This window comes from Puma concolor, chromosome C2 (assembly GCF_028749965.1).
Source record: "Puma concolor isolate L17-30 chromosome C2, mPumCon1.1.hap2, whole genome shotgun sequence".
In the NCBI taxonomy this organism is placed as follows: Eukaryota; Metazoa; Chordata; class Mammalia; order Carnivora; family Felidae; genus Puma; species Puma concolor.
The window spans coordinates 34,589,165-34,606,237 of record NC_141675.1 but is presented as its reverse complement, the minus strand read 5'-3'; the positions used below and the strand labels follow the sequence as shown (position 1 = coordinate 34,606,237).

The window sequence follows — 17,073 nt, the reverse complement described above, 5'->3', positions numbered from 1 at the left end:
GAGGTTTGTTCCTGAAGTGTTTTGTTTTTTGTCTCCAATTGGCTTCTTTTTTTGGATTGTTTAGATTGGATTTGGATTGTTTTCAGTTTTGGGCTGTTATAAATAAAGCAAGTATGAACATTTATTTTTTGTGTGAACAAAATATTTCCCTTTTCTGTGATAAATGCCAAAGAGTGCAATTACTGAGTTGTCGGGTAATTACATGTTTAGTTTTATAAGAAACTACCATAGTCCCTTTTATCATACGAGGAGTAACACAGAATCCTTATATAAACAGATGCTAGTTGCAGTATATAAACAAATCCTAGCTGAGCTGCTGTTCTGGTTGAAGTAAGCTTGGAGTTGCACCTGCTTGATCACCACCCAGTGACTGTGCCAGCCGTGTGTGCACTCTTCTTCCAGCCTGGAACTTTATCCAAGGCTGTATAGTTGAAGTGACATTAAAAAATTAAAAAAAAAAAAAAAAAAAAGGTGGGGGGTGGGGAGTGCCTGGCCGGATCAGTCAGAAGAACATGTGACTCTTGATCTCGAGGTCCTGAGTTCCAGCCCCACACTGGGTATAGAGATCACTTAAATAAAAATTTGGGGGGGGGGGGGAAGACTTAGGAGTGATTTTAGGCTTATTACTGGCAGAGCTGTTATTGGCACTCAGGTTTCTTGATTCTGAGGTTTTTGTTGTTTTTATAAATCAGGATTATACTTTCATATGTACATTTTGAATGGTCAAATAGTCCCCACAAAGTTTGTGATGAAAAACATAGTATTATGCTGCTCCGTTCTCTTCTAATATAATTATACCAGGGTATTTGGTATTTGTGTGTGCCCACATATATGTAAATGTATTTTTTAAAGTTTATTTACTTTTGCGCATGAGGGCATGTGAGCGAGCAGGGGAGGGGCAGAGAGAGAGGGAGAAAGAGAATACCAAGTAGGCTCCACGTGCTGACAGTGTGGATCCCATTGCCGGGCTCGAACTCACAAGAACCATGAGCTCAAGACCTGAGCCAAAATCAAGAGCCTGATGCTTAACGAACTGAGTCATTCAGGTGCCCCTAGCATATGTATTATTTTGTACTAAATTATATTCTTTTTATTTCTCCTTTATTTTTTTATTAAAAAAATTTTTTTAACGTTTTATTTATTTTTGAGACAGGGAGAGACAGAGCATGAACAGGGGAGGGTCAGAGAGAGGGAGACACAGAATCTGAAACAGGCTTCAGGCTCTGAGCTGTCAGCACAGAGCCCGATGCGGGGCTTGAACTCAAGGACCGCGAGATCATGACCTGAGCTGAAGTCGGTCGCTTAACCAACTGAGCCTCTCAGGCGCCCCTATTTCTCCTTTATAAGACAGTATGCTATGTTAAAAGATGTATATGTAATTACTTAAAATTATGTTTCCTTTGTATTATCTATAAATTTTATTGCAGTGTGGTAAGAGGATGTTATGAAATATTTGTTATTTTACAAAAGGGAGCATTGGGTCTGACCTGACTGAGCACCCCTAGAATAGATGGGATATGGTGGTGCAGTGCATGGGAAGACTCCAGTGGGAGGGAGGCTGGCATCTTGGAGTAATTGAAAGGAGACTGTATATAACTTTAGAAGAGAGAGTGAGGGGGTCAGATGTGTAGGATGAGTCCAACAGGGAGGCAAGGGCCATGTGGGACCTTGTAGGAGGAAGCTTGGAGAGTTGTTTGATTAGAGCAAAAGCTGAGGAGTTTCGAGGTATGAGTGACTCAGTCAAGTGCAATTTATAGCTGAAATGGACTTAAAGATCATATAGCTTAATCATCCTGCTTTACAAATAAGAAAATGGAAATTGAGGGAATTTTCCCAAGGTGAGACAAATCATGAATGAGCTGGAGCTAGAACTTGACCTTGGTAATTCATTGTTTACACTTGACTGCCAGGCAGAGGGATTACTTTTTTTTTTTTTAATTAATTTAAAATTTTATTTTTAAGTAATCTCTGCACCCAGTTTGGGACTTGAACTCATAACCGCAAGATTACGAGTCGCATGTTCCCCTGACTGAGCCAGCCAGGTGCTCCCATAGGGATTACATTTTATTTATTTTTTTTATTTTTTATTTTATTTTATTTTTAACGTTTATTTATTTTTGGGACAGAGAGAGACAGAGCATGAACGGGGGAGGGGCAGAGAGAGAGGGAGACACAGAATCTGAAACAGGCTCCAGGCTCTGAGCCATCAGCCCAGAGCCTGACGCGGGGCTCGAACTCACGGACCGCGAGATCGTGACCTGGCTGAAGTCGGGCGCTTAACCGACTGCGCCACCCAGGCACCTGGGATTACATTTTAGACCGTTGGGAGCATTTCAGATTTCACCAAGAGAATTCCAGGATAGAGATGGCTGGATGGCTGTGTGCAGGCTGGAGGCAATGGGTAATAGGAAGCCACAAAGTCAGGGCCCCTAAGATTTTACCCTCTGATCAAAGTGAATCACTAAATATGAGTTCAGATCTTGACTTATGATGTTATTTAATAGTTTTTTGTGTTAGTGTGCTTGGTTTGTCTTTTAGTAAGTATGCCCGTGACTTTTTACTTCCTATATATTTTGGCTCAAATACGTTGTAAGTTATGAGTTGTACTTGTAAGTTGCCCCAGCATGAGATTTGAATTAAGCCGCCAACTTACTAGAATCTATTACATTTATTAATATATATACCCCCAAACCGTCCACCCTCACAAAAAATAGTATAGCATACTCATTGTTCTTTGTGTCTTTTGTTTGTCAGTTACCAATATATTTGATAGTTTTTAGGTATTGAACTGTTTTATTCCTTTTCATGGCTTCTAATTATTTTGTTGTCAATATTTTTCTCTATTTGTGTATGAATGGACATTTAAATTTTATCTATAATCTTTCTGCTACAGTTTTGTCTAGTTTTATAGTGGCCAGGTATGATACAGTTTGTGCAGGATATGTGTGGAGACAGAGAAAGAGAAAGGCTATGATGCTGATAGAGTCAGGGAAGGAAGATGAACAGGAGAAAATCTGGGAAAAGCTAGAAGAATGATTGGAGGAAAAAAAGGGAGAGAGGAATAAGGATAGGAGTGAAATAGCCCTGGTCTTCCCAAGGCAGTACTGAAACCCAAGACTCAACCTTTCTGTTACTGTCTTGGGACCAGACTGAGTTCATAGTTGTTTTTTTTGTTTGTTTTTTTAAAAAATTTTAATGTTTATTTATTTTTGAAAGAGAGAGAGATAGAGCACCAGCAGGGGAGGGGCAGAGAGAGAGAGAGAGACAGAATCCAAAGTAGGCTTCAGGCTCTGAGCTGTCAGCACAGAGCCTGACGCGGGGCTTGAACCCCCCCTCAGATTGTGACCTGAGCCCAAGTCAGAGGCTCAACTGACTGAGCCACCCAGGCGCCCCGTTTTTGTTTTTGTTTTCTTTTTTAAAGAAAGCTTGACTTTTTTTTTTTTTTTTTTTTTTTTGAGAGCACAAGTTGGGGAGAGGAGCAGAAGGGGCAGTGGAAGAAAGAATCTCAAGCAGGCTCCATGCTCAACCTGGAGCCTGATGTGGGGCTCAGTCCCACGCCCCTGGGATCATGACCTGAGCCAGATCAAGAGTTGGACATTCCACAAACTGAGCCACCTAGGTACCCCCTGAAATCATCTTTATTAGCATGTTATCTTGGGCAAGTTATCTGTCGTCTGTATGCCTCTGTTTCCTCATCTGTAAAATGGGATAAATGGGATAATACCTCATCATGTGTTAATTCATACAGAGCTGTTAGTGTAGCATCCATCCACATTGAGAAAGCTTTCTGCTCCCTTTTACCTCCAAACTTTGCTCTTATTCATTTTCATCTCAGGTGTACTTTTCCCCAAAACCGTCTAGGTTGCACTAAGAGCCCCACTTTTATATCCTATACCTTTGTCTTAGCTTTCACCCCATTCTTTTGTTTAAAAAATTTTTTTTTTTTCAACGTTTATTTATTTTTGGGACAGAGAGAGACAGAGCATGAACGGGGAAGGGGCAGAGAGAGAGGGAGACACAGAATCGGAAACAGGCTCCAGGCTCTGAGCCATCAGCCCAGAGCCTGACGCGGGGCTCGAACTCCCGGACCGCGAGATCGTGACCTGGCTGAAGTCGGACGCTTAACCGACTGCGCCACCCAGGCGCCCCCACTCCATTCTTTTGAAATTCCCATAGCTAATTATTTACCCCTTAGGGTGGAGAACCATCTCTTGTAATGTCTTTTACAATTTAGTTTCACCCTGCATCCACCACTAAAATACTTAGCACAGTGCCTGGCATACAGTAGGCACTTGATAATGTTTGAATTAAACTGAAGAAAGCCTTGGGCCTTAGGAACATTGAACCTAGAGAAATACTTACCTTTCCACCCATTCCCCAGCCATCCACTTTCATTCCCTGAGGCAAGCAAAGGCTAAAAATTCATACCCTAGGGCTGCCTGGGTAGCTCATTCGGTTAAGTGTCTTGACTCTTGATTTTAACAGGTCATGATCTCACATTTTGTGAGATCGAGCCCTGTTGGGCTCTGCACTGACAGCATGGAGCCTGATTGGGATTCTCTGTTTCCCTGTCTGTCTTTCCCCCATTCATGCTCTCCCTCTCTTTCAAAAAAAAAAAAAAAAAATTAAAAAGTGTGTACTCTAAATATTGTACATTGTTCTGTACATTGTAGTCACCCCACGAAGAGGATGAATAAAGAGTTCTAATAAAGTCAATTGAAATACCATGTCATGGTATTTATAAATCCATTTTTTCCCAGCCCTTAATTTGATTTAGGGTACAAGACATAATAAAATAACCAGCACTGTAAGACAACCTACAGTATAATGCTAAATTGTGTTTTAAAAATCCTTAAGATTCTGAGGAGACCAAGGTCAATGTGAGCTGGACTGGTAAAAGAAGACATCCTGGAAACCAGACTTGAATTTGGTCTTGAAGGACTTGATGGTGAAACTTTCTCAGTGGAGGGATGGGACAAAATCTAGACTACAGGCATTAAGGGAGCTAGTAGGGAGAGACTAATGGAGATGATGTTGGCCGTTAAGGAAGGAAAAGGAAAAGGTTGGGAAGAAGGGAAAGAGGGACAAGTGAGGTATGTATGTTTCTGGAGTCAGAGGGAAAGATCTGGTTGGTAGGAGGGGATTGAAAATGCTAGCAAGTGAGGTAAGTACAGGAATTAGATGCCTCAAGATGCTGGGTTTAGTTTTAATTTTTTAATTATTGATTATTGAACAGGTAATACACTTCTATGATTCAAAATTCAAAAGGAAACAAAGCATACAGTGAAAAGTCTTTTTTTTAAGTTTACTAATTTTGAGAGAAAGAGAGAGAGAGAGAGAGAGAGAGAGCTAGAAGGCACATGCATGTGTGAGGGAGGGACAGAGAGAGAGGGAGAAGTGTCAAGCAGGCTTCCATGCTGTCAGCGCAGAGCTGGATGTGGGGTCAGACCCATGAACCATGAGGTCATGACCCAGCTGGAAGTAAGAGTCAGAAGCTTAACCGACTGAGCCACCCTGAAAAGTCTCCCTTCTATCTGTTGTCCAGCCACCCAATTTTCATTACTTGAGGCAGCCAGTGGTTACAAACGCATTTTTCCTGAGTGCTTATATAAGCAAATACATATGTTTTTATATATCTCCTAACTTTTTAAAAAAATAAAAATGATAGTGTACTCCAAACATTGTTCTGAGTGTTGCTGTTTTTTTTTTTTTTTTCATTTAGAGACTTTGTTTTTTTTAGTTGTATGCGTAGCCTTCTCTTACGTGGATATACCATTATGTACCTAACCAGCTCCCTATTGGTAGATTTTTAGGTTTACAGTTTTTAGACATTACAAGCAATCCTGTAATGAATAAATAACATTTAGATTTTATTCTGAAACATTTCGTTCAGATTCTATATGATCTAAGATCTGGATTATGACCGTTGAAAGAAACAAGGCAAATTGACATACTGTTATAAATGGCTCAAATTCAGAGTAGTGATTAACAAATCTATGTGTATGGATATAATTTATGTGTTTGTGGGCACTTCCACAAAGAGCTATAGGAGCCATGGAATGATTGTGTATAGTATAAAGCTTAAAAGTACAAAAATTTATTGTAAAAAGTAAGCCTCTTTTCCCCTGCATAGGGATCCCTGTAATGTCCCAGTTTCTTGTATTTTGATGATCGTGTTTTTCAACATCCAGCCATGGGCAGCATCACCACTGGCCAGTCTACTTGTTTTCCTGTGTAACTCCAGAAATTGCCCATCCTCTCACTACATAAATGTTAGCTTATTTTTCTTTCTAGCTCTTTATCTCCTATTGGTCTCTTTTCAAGTCTAACTTACTCCAGAATAATTTTGAATAAATAGGTGCCAGATACCCTGAGATTCAGAGCCTTCTGTCTTCAGTCCCAGCCTTGACCAAATAGGATGATGCCAATTTAGTCATTCCTGCCTGGGGTTCCTCTGTCTGCTGAGCATGTTTAGTTATCATGTGGCTGGATGAAGACACTGGTGGTACTCCGTAATGTTTCTTTTCAAGTCTGAAAAACCACTTAAGATTTTATAAACAAAGCACTGATGTGTTTATGATAGTGTGTTAACCCATCTTTCTCTTAGTCTATATAAAACCCGTTGCTCTGCTGATATAATTAAGGAAATTCTGATACTTTTTGTAAGGGGAAGGACAAATCCTTTTAAAATGGGAAGTGGATTTTCTAATGCTGATTTTTTTATTCCTTTTTTTTTAAAGTTTATTTATTTATTTATTTATTTATTTATTTATTTATTTATTTATTTAGAGTGAGCAGCAGGAGCAGGGGAGGAGCAGAGAGGGGGGTGGGGAAGAGAAAGTCCCAAGCAGGCTCTGTACTGTCAGAGCAGAGTCTGACACAGGTCTCAAACTCACAAACTGTGGGATCATGACCTGAGCTGAAACCAAGAGTTGGATGCTTAACCAACTGAGACACCCAGGCGCCCCTGATTTTTTTATTCTTAATGAGTTTGTTAAAGGCTACTCTCAGTATACCTAGGAAAGAAAAAGAATTCCTAAGGAATTGTGTATCTTGCATTTAATGACCAGATTACAGCTTATTTTGTAGAGCTGTTTTTTTTTTTTTTTAATGTTTATTTATTTTGAGAGACAGAGAGCTGGTGCACACATGCACAAGTGGCGGAGAGGCAGATAGAGAGGGAGAGAGAATCCCAAACAGGCTTCATGCTCAGTGCCAAGCCAGACGAGGGGCTTGGTCTCATGACCGTGACGGCATGACCTGAACTAATATCAAGAGTCAGATGCTTAACTGAGCCACCCGGGCACCTCTTGTAGAGCTATTCTTAATAGTTGATGAGATTATCAAATGAGAATAATGTTATATCCACTTAAAGGCCATAGAAGGCTTTTTGATTAGGTAATATAAAAATAAATAAAATTTAGAATATAGTGAAATTTTAGTGAACATAATGGATATTAGTTTCCTGTGACAAGAAAACTAGAAGAAACACTTATTTTCTAAACCATGATATTATGGTTCTATAAACAGTGTTCTAAGGTTATGCCAAAGTGAATGTCTTTGTATTGGTTCTGTATTTACGGTGTGTTGCTAATGCAAAAATATTCTGTGATTTTAACTACTAAAAGTTTAATAAGAGTTCTGCTTTTATTAAATTTTATAATAGGAGCTAGGAAATTATTTTGATGACTGTTATTTTCTAAAATACTCACATGGCTTTTTCTCCAGAAGAGGTCAAATAATTTGTCAGGTTACTTGTGTTCCTATTTCCTTATCTAGAAAAAGTAGTAACATTTCTAATCTGTTTGTTGTAAGTGATTTAACAGTAAATGAGTGCTTTGCCAATATATGGAATACTAGTGAGCTGACTCCAGTCAAAATTCAGACCTTTGGAATGTCAGATTTGTTCTGCCAAGGGTTGGGGCTTTCTTGGGCATGCAGGCTACCAAGACTTCCTGAAAAGGGTGGCCAAGAGCCTCTGCATTTTAGAGCTTATTTTACAGTGTAGAGTACAGACCTAGGGAAGGAGGCCAGCTGCATTTTAGAACTTCATTTTACAGTGTAGAGTACAGACCTAGGGAAGGAGGCCATTTCTCTAGGGTGTGCAGGCTGCTCCCCTAGAGCCCCAGGCTCTTTTAGCTCTGCATTGAATTTCCCCATCACTCCTGAGAATTGTTCAAAGAGCTTTTCTCTTCATCTTGGTTAGTGTGACATCCCATCCCAACCCATCCTAAGTCTTACTGGAAAGGGATCTCTTTTTCCTTGGTGCAAGTACTTCTTCATATATCCAATTAATGGACAAACCTAAACATATTGGTTGAGCATCAAGGTACTGGGCTAGGTGTAAGTGAGAGATGCACATATGTGTCCTATCTTCAATAATGTTATGATGTTGGTATTTAATTTGGGAGGATGATATTTATTATTATTTATTATTTTAGAGAGTGAGAGAGAGTTCAAGCCAGGGAGAGGGCAGAAGGAGAGTGGGAGAGGGAGAGAGAGAGAGAGAGAGAGAGACAGAGAAAGAGAACCTTAAGCAGACTCCACGTTCAGCATGGAGCTCAACACAGGGCTTGATCCAATGACCCTGGGATCATGACCTGAGCCGAAATCGAGAGTCACTTGGCCGATCAACTGACTGAGCCACCCAGTCGCTCTGGGAGGATGATGTTCATTTATAAAAATGCAAGGTGGCATTGATTTGAAAATCAATGCAAATAAAGACAGGAAAATACATTTTTTCACATTCTAATTTGATTGACAAAATTTCAGGAAATTCATGAGCTGGGAATACCTGTTTGAGTCTTAGTCATCAGTCACTGGCACTCTCCCTACCTTAACACCAACACTCCTCCCCACCCATTTTTTTTAAACAGTGGGTAAATTGTCTTGTTACAGAGGTGGATACTTTTATTTAGTCAGAAGACTGGAGCAGTGGGTGTTTGTTTACAGTCTAAGATACTTTTTAGGATCTGCTTTCCTTGTTCCCTCAGGGCTGAACTTTGAAAAGGTCTAATCTAGTGTGGTCAGACCAAGTCTGAATGGTATCCTTTATTCTAACTTCTGGAATTGTTATAAATGCAAGATTTTCTTTTGTGCATTTCTGTTAGCTAAAGAACTGGCCATGGAAAAATCTGCTTTATTCACATATACCTTTTGATATTAAGGTGTATGACTATTTTCTTGTTTACTATATATTTCCTGTATAGTAATACTTATTTGTGGAGTGTTTATTGAGAGGATATATGGTATATGCTGTATGAGGCACTTGGGGATGCAAAGTCGAAGGCTTTGGCATTCATGGCTTTAAGGAATTTTAAGAAAGACAAATGAACAGATAATTCTGATGTTGTGTGGTGAGTGCAAGTGATAGAGCCAATCCAGAGTATTTTGGGAGCCCAGAATGGAGCAGTGGTTCTCACAGTATGGGGACCCTAGTGATCCCTGAGCTCATAAGGATCTGTAAGGTGAAATCTGTTTTCATAACTTAAGACATTATTTGCTTTTTTGATGTCATTTGCTTACAAATATATGATGGAGTTTTCCAGAGGCAATATAATTTGTGATATGCCAATACATTGGATACAGAAGCAGAGAAGAGAATCTAGCTGACTTCTATTAAGCCAGACATTTAAGTAGATTTGCAGAAATATAAAGCAGTATTAGTCTTTTCACTAAAAGTTTGGTTTTGAAAATTATGGTTTTTAAAGTTAAAATATGTTTAAAATGTTTTAAATAAACATTTAATAGATCTATTAATTTTTACATGGTAAATGTTTTAAAATCCTTGTTTTTAACTTCATATTCAGCAAATATTGATATAACTTAAATAAGAGCTTTTGAGTCCTTGATAATTAAAAAAATTTTTTTAAAATATTTATGTATTTTTGACAGAACGTGAATAGAGGAGAGCAGAGAGAGAGGGAGACATAGAATCCCAAGCAGGCTCCAAGGTCTGAGCTGTCAGCACAGAGCCCGACGTGGGCTCGAACTCATGAACTGTTAGATCATGACCTGAGCCGAGGTCAAATACTCAACCCACTGAGCCACCCAGGTGCCCCTCAATAATTTTATTTTTAAGATTTTATTTTTTTAACTAACCTCTACACCCAATGAGGGGCTTGAACTTACAACCCTGAGATCAAGAGTCACATGCTCCTCCTACTGAGCTGGCCTGGTGCCCCTGAGTCCTTGATAATTTTTAAGAGTGTGAAGGGGACCTGCAACCAAAAAGTTTGAGAACCACTGGAATAGAAAATTTTAAACTATTTCTTAGGAGCAAGGTGGTCAAGGAAGGATTTTCCCTAGGAGGTGATACTAGGGCTCAGTCACAAGTATTTAAATAATTTCCAGCTGGGATGAAAAGTGGGAGGGAGTTGCAGAAGATAGGTAGGAAGAGGTGGATCACTCAATGTCTTGTTTGTCAGGTTGAGAAGTTTTTTCCTGTTCCTGTAGTCCTAAATAGGAAGTTTCTAAAATGTGCTCATTTCTATCCTTACATGTGAAGTACTCTAAAAAGCTGTTTTACTATGTGTATTTTTAAATATAAGGAGTTTAGGGGCGCCTGGGTGGCGCAGTCGTTTGAGCGTCCGACTTCAGCCAGGTCACCATCTCGCGGTCCGTGAGTTCAAGCCCCGCGTCAGGCTCTGGGCTGATGGCTCAGAGCCTGGAGCCTGTTTCCAATTCTGTGTCTCCCTCTCTCTCTGCCCCTCCCCCGTTCATGCTCTGTCTCTCTCTGTCCCAAAAATAAATAAACGTTGAAAAAAAAAAAATTAAAAAAAATAAATATAAGGAGTTTAGAAGATTGTGTTTTTGATTTTGTGTGAATTGTTAAAGTGAAAAAGTATTCTGGACACTACCACTTAGCATTGACAACATATTAGTAATTTGCGTCTTCTGAGTCCTAGTACTACCTAAATGCAGTTTTATATTTCCTATAAAATGTAGGTTTCAAGTGACCATTGTCAGTGATACAACATTTTTATAAATTGTTTTTAATATGCTAGTTATGGTTATTAGCTAATAGTGATAGAGATCTTCTGAACCAGGTGGTTAAGTTGACAGGAAAACTCAGATCCTCATTCAAATAGATGGCCAGTGAGAAAATAGTAGCAAAGGATATATCTGATAAGGAATATATATAAAGAACACTTTTATAATTCAGTAATACAAACTTAAATAACCTAATTTAAAAGTTGGCAAAAAGTTTGAGTAAACATTTTTCCAAGGAGGTTATACAAATGTCTAATAAGCACATGAGCAATTGCTCAATGTCATTAGTCATTAAGGAAATGCAAATCAAAACATAAGAGATACCACTTTTTACACCACTAGGGTGGCTATAATGAAAACACGGACAATAACAAGTATTACATGTAGAGTTGGAACCCACATACGTTGCTGGTTGGATTGTGAAATAGTGCAGCCACTTTGGAAAAATAGTTGTCAATTCCTCAAAAAGTTAAATATAGAATTACCGTGTGACCCAGCAATTCTACTTGTGGGTATATACTCAAAAGAATTGAAACACATGCCCGTACAAAGACTTGTACATGAATGTTCAAAACAGCATTATTCACGATAGCCAAAAAGTAGAAACAACCCAGATGTCCTTCAGCTGATGAATGCGTAATGACACGTAGTTCATCCATACAGTGGAGTAGTATTCAGCCTTAAAGAGGAGTGCAGTTACGTTTATACATGCTCCAACATGGATGAACCTTGAAAACAATGCTAAGCGAAAGAGACCATTCACAAAAGTATTTAATGATTCCATTTATATAAAATGTCCAGAATAAGCAATTCCATGGAGAATTATTTGAAATAATTTCAGACTTAGAGAAAGTTTAAAAAAAAACAAAGTTAAAGTTGTATGGATTAAAAGTTATCTTTCCTGAGTGTCTGCCTGGCTCAGTCGGTAGAGCATGCAACTCTTGATTTCTGGGTCGTGAGTTTGAGCCCCACCTTGGGTGTGGAGATTACTTAAAAACAAAATCTTAGGGGTGCCTGGGTGACTCACTGGGTTAAGTGTATGACTCTTGATTTTGGCTCAGGTCATGATCTCAGGGTTTTGTGAGTTTGGGCCTCATGTTGGCCTCTTCACTGACCCTGTGGAGCCTGCTTGGGACTCCCCTCCGACCCCCCTCCCTGTCATTTCTCTCTGTCTCTCTCAAAATAAACAAATAAACCTTAAAAAAATCTTAAAGAAAATCCATCTTTCCTCCTTTTCCAGTGGAAGAAACAAACATGTAAATAATAAATGAGAATTATAAGCACTAACAAGAATTATGAAGGTAATAAAGTGGTATAAAATGACCCAGGTTATAGCTTAACTGTGCCAGTACACAGAAAGCCTCTTAGAGGAGGTAACTTTTGGTTGAGACATGAATGTTAGAAGGTCGCCGATAACCAGGGGCAGAACATTTGAAGCTGAAAGCACAGCAAGTATAAAAGCACAAAGTAAGGAACATATTATGGGAGGAACAGAAAACAAACCGGTGTGATTAAAGAGTAGTGAATGAAGAAGAGAGTGGAAGCTGAGGTCAGAGGTTGACAGATATCAGATCATATAGGGTCTCTGCAGGTTTTGGTGCAACTCAGGTAGGGTTACAATGGGATGTTTTTGAAAGGTTTTAAACAAGGAATTGGAGTTTCCTGATTCATGGTCTATGAAGAACATTTTGGGTTGCTTTGACACAGATGAACTGTAGAGAGGCTAGAGTAGAGGCAGAGAGACTGATTAGGAGGGTGTTGGAGCAAAACAGCCAAGAAGTATTGATGAGGACTTAGACAGGGACTGTGTCGGGAACAATGGAAGTGTTGAATTTGGTGTGTTTTAGAGGTAGAGCCAGTTTTTTTGATTGTTTCTGTTTGTGTCTGAGATAGTGGATGCAGAACAGGAGGATGTCATTAGTTTACATTTTTGCATTGTGAAAATATTGAAAACAATATAAATACCCATAAACAGTGGTACATCCACACAGTGGAGTGCAGTGCACTTGTAAGAAAAGAGTGAGGAAGAGCCCTGTGAACTGATACAAAGTTATTTCCAGGGCCTACTGTTAATGGAAAAAAGTGCAAACGCATAACTATAATGTGTTAGCCTTTTATGTAAGAAAAGAAGGAAACAGGAATATAAATATGTATTTGCACATAGGTGCCAAAATAAATACAAGAAGGATAAGCCAGAAACTACTGAGATTGGTTTCTTACAGGATTTGGGTGGAAATGGTGTAGAAGGGATGAAGGGGAAGAGAATGGAAGTAGTAGGGATAGAGAGAGGGATGCTTTTGTGAGAGTATCTTTTTGTGTTAAGTCTGAGTTTTAGAACTATATGAATGTTTAACATAATGAAAAACAAATACATAAAATCTATCTGGGTGGAAAGAAAACAGCCCAAGTGAAATAAAGACACAAACAAATGAACCTAACTGGATTTCTAGTAAATAACAACCACATTGAAAGGGAAAAAGAATAAAAACTAAACCAGTTAACTGCACAGAATTTTGACTATACACCGCAAGCTCAAAACAAAAAAATTTCTTTCTTTTTTTTTTTTATTTAAAAAAAATTTTTTTTTTCAACGTTTATTTATTTTTGAGACAGAGAGAGACAGAACATGAACGGGGGAGGGGCAGAGAGAGAGGGAGACACAGAATTGGAAACAGGCTCCAGGCTCTGAGCCATCAGCCCAGACCCCGACGCGGGGCTCGAACTCACGGACCGCGAGATCGTGACCTGGCTGAAGTCGGACGCTTAACCGACTGCGCCACCCAGGCGCCCCAAAACAAAAAAAATTTCTAAACAAATACTGAACTGTTGTCAGTAGAATTGTTTTTCACAGTGGTTTGAATTAAGAATTCTGTAACTACTTTACATATTTTAGGATTGAATGTGTTTACCAATATGTTGAAGATAAAGAGATTTATCACTCTGGTAAAGGGAATTGTAGGGGCACCTGGATCGGTTAAGTGCCTGACTTTGGCTCAGGTCATGATCTCACATTTTGTGGGTTCAAGACCCTCATCAGGTTCTGTACTGACAGTTTAGAGCCTGGACCCTGCATCTGATTCTGTGTCTCCCTCTCTCTCTGCCCCTCCCCTGCTCGTGCTCTGTTTCTCTGTCTCAAGAATAAATAAATATTAAAAAAAATTAAAGGGGTGCCTGGATGGCTCAGCTGGTTAAGCATCCAACGGCTTAGGTCACGATCTCATGGTTTGTGGGTTCGAGCCCCGCATCAGGCTCTGGGCTGTCAGTTCAGAGCCTGGAGGTTGGTTTGGATTCTGTGTTTTCCTCTCTGCCCTTCCCCCATTCATGCTCTCTCAAAAAAATGAATAAACATTAAAAAAATAAAAAAATTAAAAAGGGAATTGTAAATATGGATTGAACGATGTTGTGTTAGATTGGAATTTGAGATATCAGTATAAAATTACTAGTCTTTTTAGATACAGAGATAAATAGAAATGTGTTTATCCATGGTTCAATATACATCCATGTATTTCCTAGTTATGTTTACTGTTCCTTAACATTCTCTGACAGAAAACAGAAAGCTTTACTGAATTCCTGGATTTGGAAGACAGTTTCATGGTTAACTAGGAAGTTTTTAACAGGCATCCTTAAAATTTGTTTTTCTCTCTGGTTCCTAGTTTTTACCATTATTTGATAAAATTTGGAAACCCATTCTGAATTATAGGCACCTGCCATACAGTTCTTGGTTATATATGAATAGTTGATTATTTTATTCTCTGCTTTCTTTTCATCAGGCCACTTGGGACAGCCCATATGGGAAAGCTCATACAAGTCAGTGTTTAAGACACAATGTGGTGCTTGCTTCAGCAGCACATATACTAAGATTAGCATGGCCCCTGCACAAGGATGACATGCAAATTCGTGAAGCGTTCCATATTAAAAACAAAACACAAAAAAGACAATGTGGAGGAATACTTGATCCCTATAATCCTATCTGCCTTCTTAGAAGATACTATATATCCTTGTTTTTTGTCATTATATCATTTCTTAAAAACAAAACATGAACAAAAGGTCATAAAAATTTAGCACTTCATCAACTATTTATTATCCTTTAATAGACACACATTTTTAACATAGTTTTATGCAACATTCTTGAAGTGATTGAGATAATGTTTTCAGTTGTTTTATATTAACCTAGAATATTAATAGGTATCAGTAAGGGAAAGTGTTATTGGAGTTGCTGTTTCTTTCTTAGCAGGGACTGAATGAAGTAAAATGCCTTTGGGGCTAAGAGAACATTAAGTGGAATTTCCTTCATGCTCACAATTTGTCTACATGTGTAGTTTCTTTAATTCAGTCACTGAACATTTTTGATTACCTGCCGTTTGTAAAGGCACTTTGCTGAGTACTTGGGTTATAATATGAGTATGACTGTCTCCTTTTCCTGAGGGATCCATAGTCCAGAAGGGAAGATAAGCAAACTCTTATTTGCAATGCACTGTGATAAATGAGATACACACAGGTCACAGCAGGATCCCATGGATGGGAGTGAGTCTTGGGGGATTAGGAAAGGCTCTAGAGAAGAAGTCACCTCAACTGATGTAGGTACATAGGAGTTGGCCTAATGGACAGGGTGCTGGAATGAGCAGCATTTGCATAGATACCATACTATTTTGCATTTTAGGTAAATGAGAGGTGGATGATAAACTCATTAGGGAGGATAATCCAGGATATGGGTTATCTCATTGTTTTAGTTTGAGGAGGAGATATTATTGGTTGGCAAACTCTGGATGCCTTCATTTTGTAGGTTCCCTTATTTATTAGACCATGACTTGGTTGTTACGGTGAATTGCTGGTGAATAGAAAAGTCTAACCTGTGGACTCATAGACAAGAAGGACAATCCTTAGGTGAGGCTTTTGTTATGAAGTGACTGGAGAAATAATACACACACGCACACACACACACACACACACACACACACACACACACACACACATCAAAACTACTAAGGGAGAAGAGGTTGACCCTGAACCCGAGAGAAGGAAAACAGAATTACAGAGAAAATATCTTTTCTCTAGAAGACTAGTGTTAGAGATCTTGGGCTGATGGCTTAAGCCAAATGGATGTGGTCACACTACAGACTTCAGTGAGATAGATGGGCATTGCTGGGATCTTGGTTATAGAGATGGTAAAAAAAAAAACAAGCATAGTTCCTGTCACCATGTGTGTATATTGATAGTATTTGGACCCTTTTTGGCTTATTAATTTACTGATCTATTTAGTAGTAATGGATTCCCATGGGATTGACAACTTTTTAAACATAAAAAAGTTAAACAATGTAAACCTTCCCACCCCTAGCCCTCAGCCACCCTGTTCCTGTTCACCCCATTCCTCCAGCGTGCTTATCCCACCCAGGGAACTATTTATTAGTTTACGTATCCTTCTAGAGTTTCTTTATATTAATAAAAACACAGATTCTTATTTCTTTCCCCTCCAAAACCCTTATTTCTTTACCCTCCAAAACCCACCAATTCCAAAGCCAGCATATTATACCTATTGTTTTACAAATTGGTCTTCCCACCCTTCCCTTTACACATTGTGTTTATTACTAAACAATGGAAATCTTCATAGAAGATCTTTCCAAAGAGTATGTACAGTTTTGTTTTTTAATTTGTATGGTTTCCTTTTGGATCATTTAGCCAGTTCTCTCTTGGTAGACATTTTAGTTCTAGTTTTTTATTATTGTAACAGTGTTGCAGTGAATTACCTTGTACATGTCATTTTGCCCATGAGCAAGTATATAATTATGGAATAAAAATTCAGATGTGATATTACTAATCAAGGGCCATATATCTTTGTAATTTTGATAGATATTGCCAAAATGCCCTTATGTTTGGACCCAGACTCTCCCACTGATTATAAGGGATTATGAGAAACGTGTATTTCTCTCCACCAAGGTTTATTGACATTTGTTTGACATATAACTTTATATAAGTTTAAGGTGTACAGTGTGATGATTTGACATGTGTATATATTGCAGAATATTCACCACTATAATGCTAGTTACACACCTTTCACATAATTCACATAATTACCATTTGGTT

The 17,073-nt window shown here is 38.7% G+C and overlaps 1 protein-coding gene and 2 pseudogenes across 6 annotated transcripts in view; 2 read left to right on the top strand and 1 right to left on the bottom strand.

Annotated features, from left to right (window-relative positions):
* Window positions 1–17,073, bottom strand: part of LOC112850019 (small ubiquitin-related modifier 2 pseudogene) — a 243,033-nt pseudogene that overhangs the window by 44,523 nt on the left and 181,437 nt on the right. The window lies entirely within an intron of this gene.
* The window catches only part of PIK3CB (phosphatidylinositol-4,5-bisphosphate 3-kinase catalytic subunit beta), a 191,641-nt gene that overhangs the window by 17,182 nt on the left and 157,386 nt on the right, over window positions 1–17,073 (top strand). The window lies entirely within an intron of this gene.
* Window positions 14,823–14,909, top strand: LOC112850563 (U6 spliceosomal RNA; annotated as a pseudogene).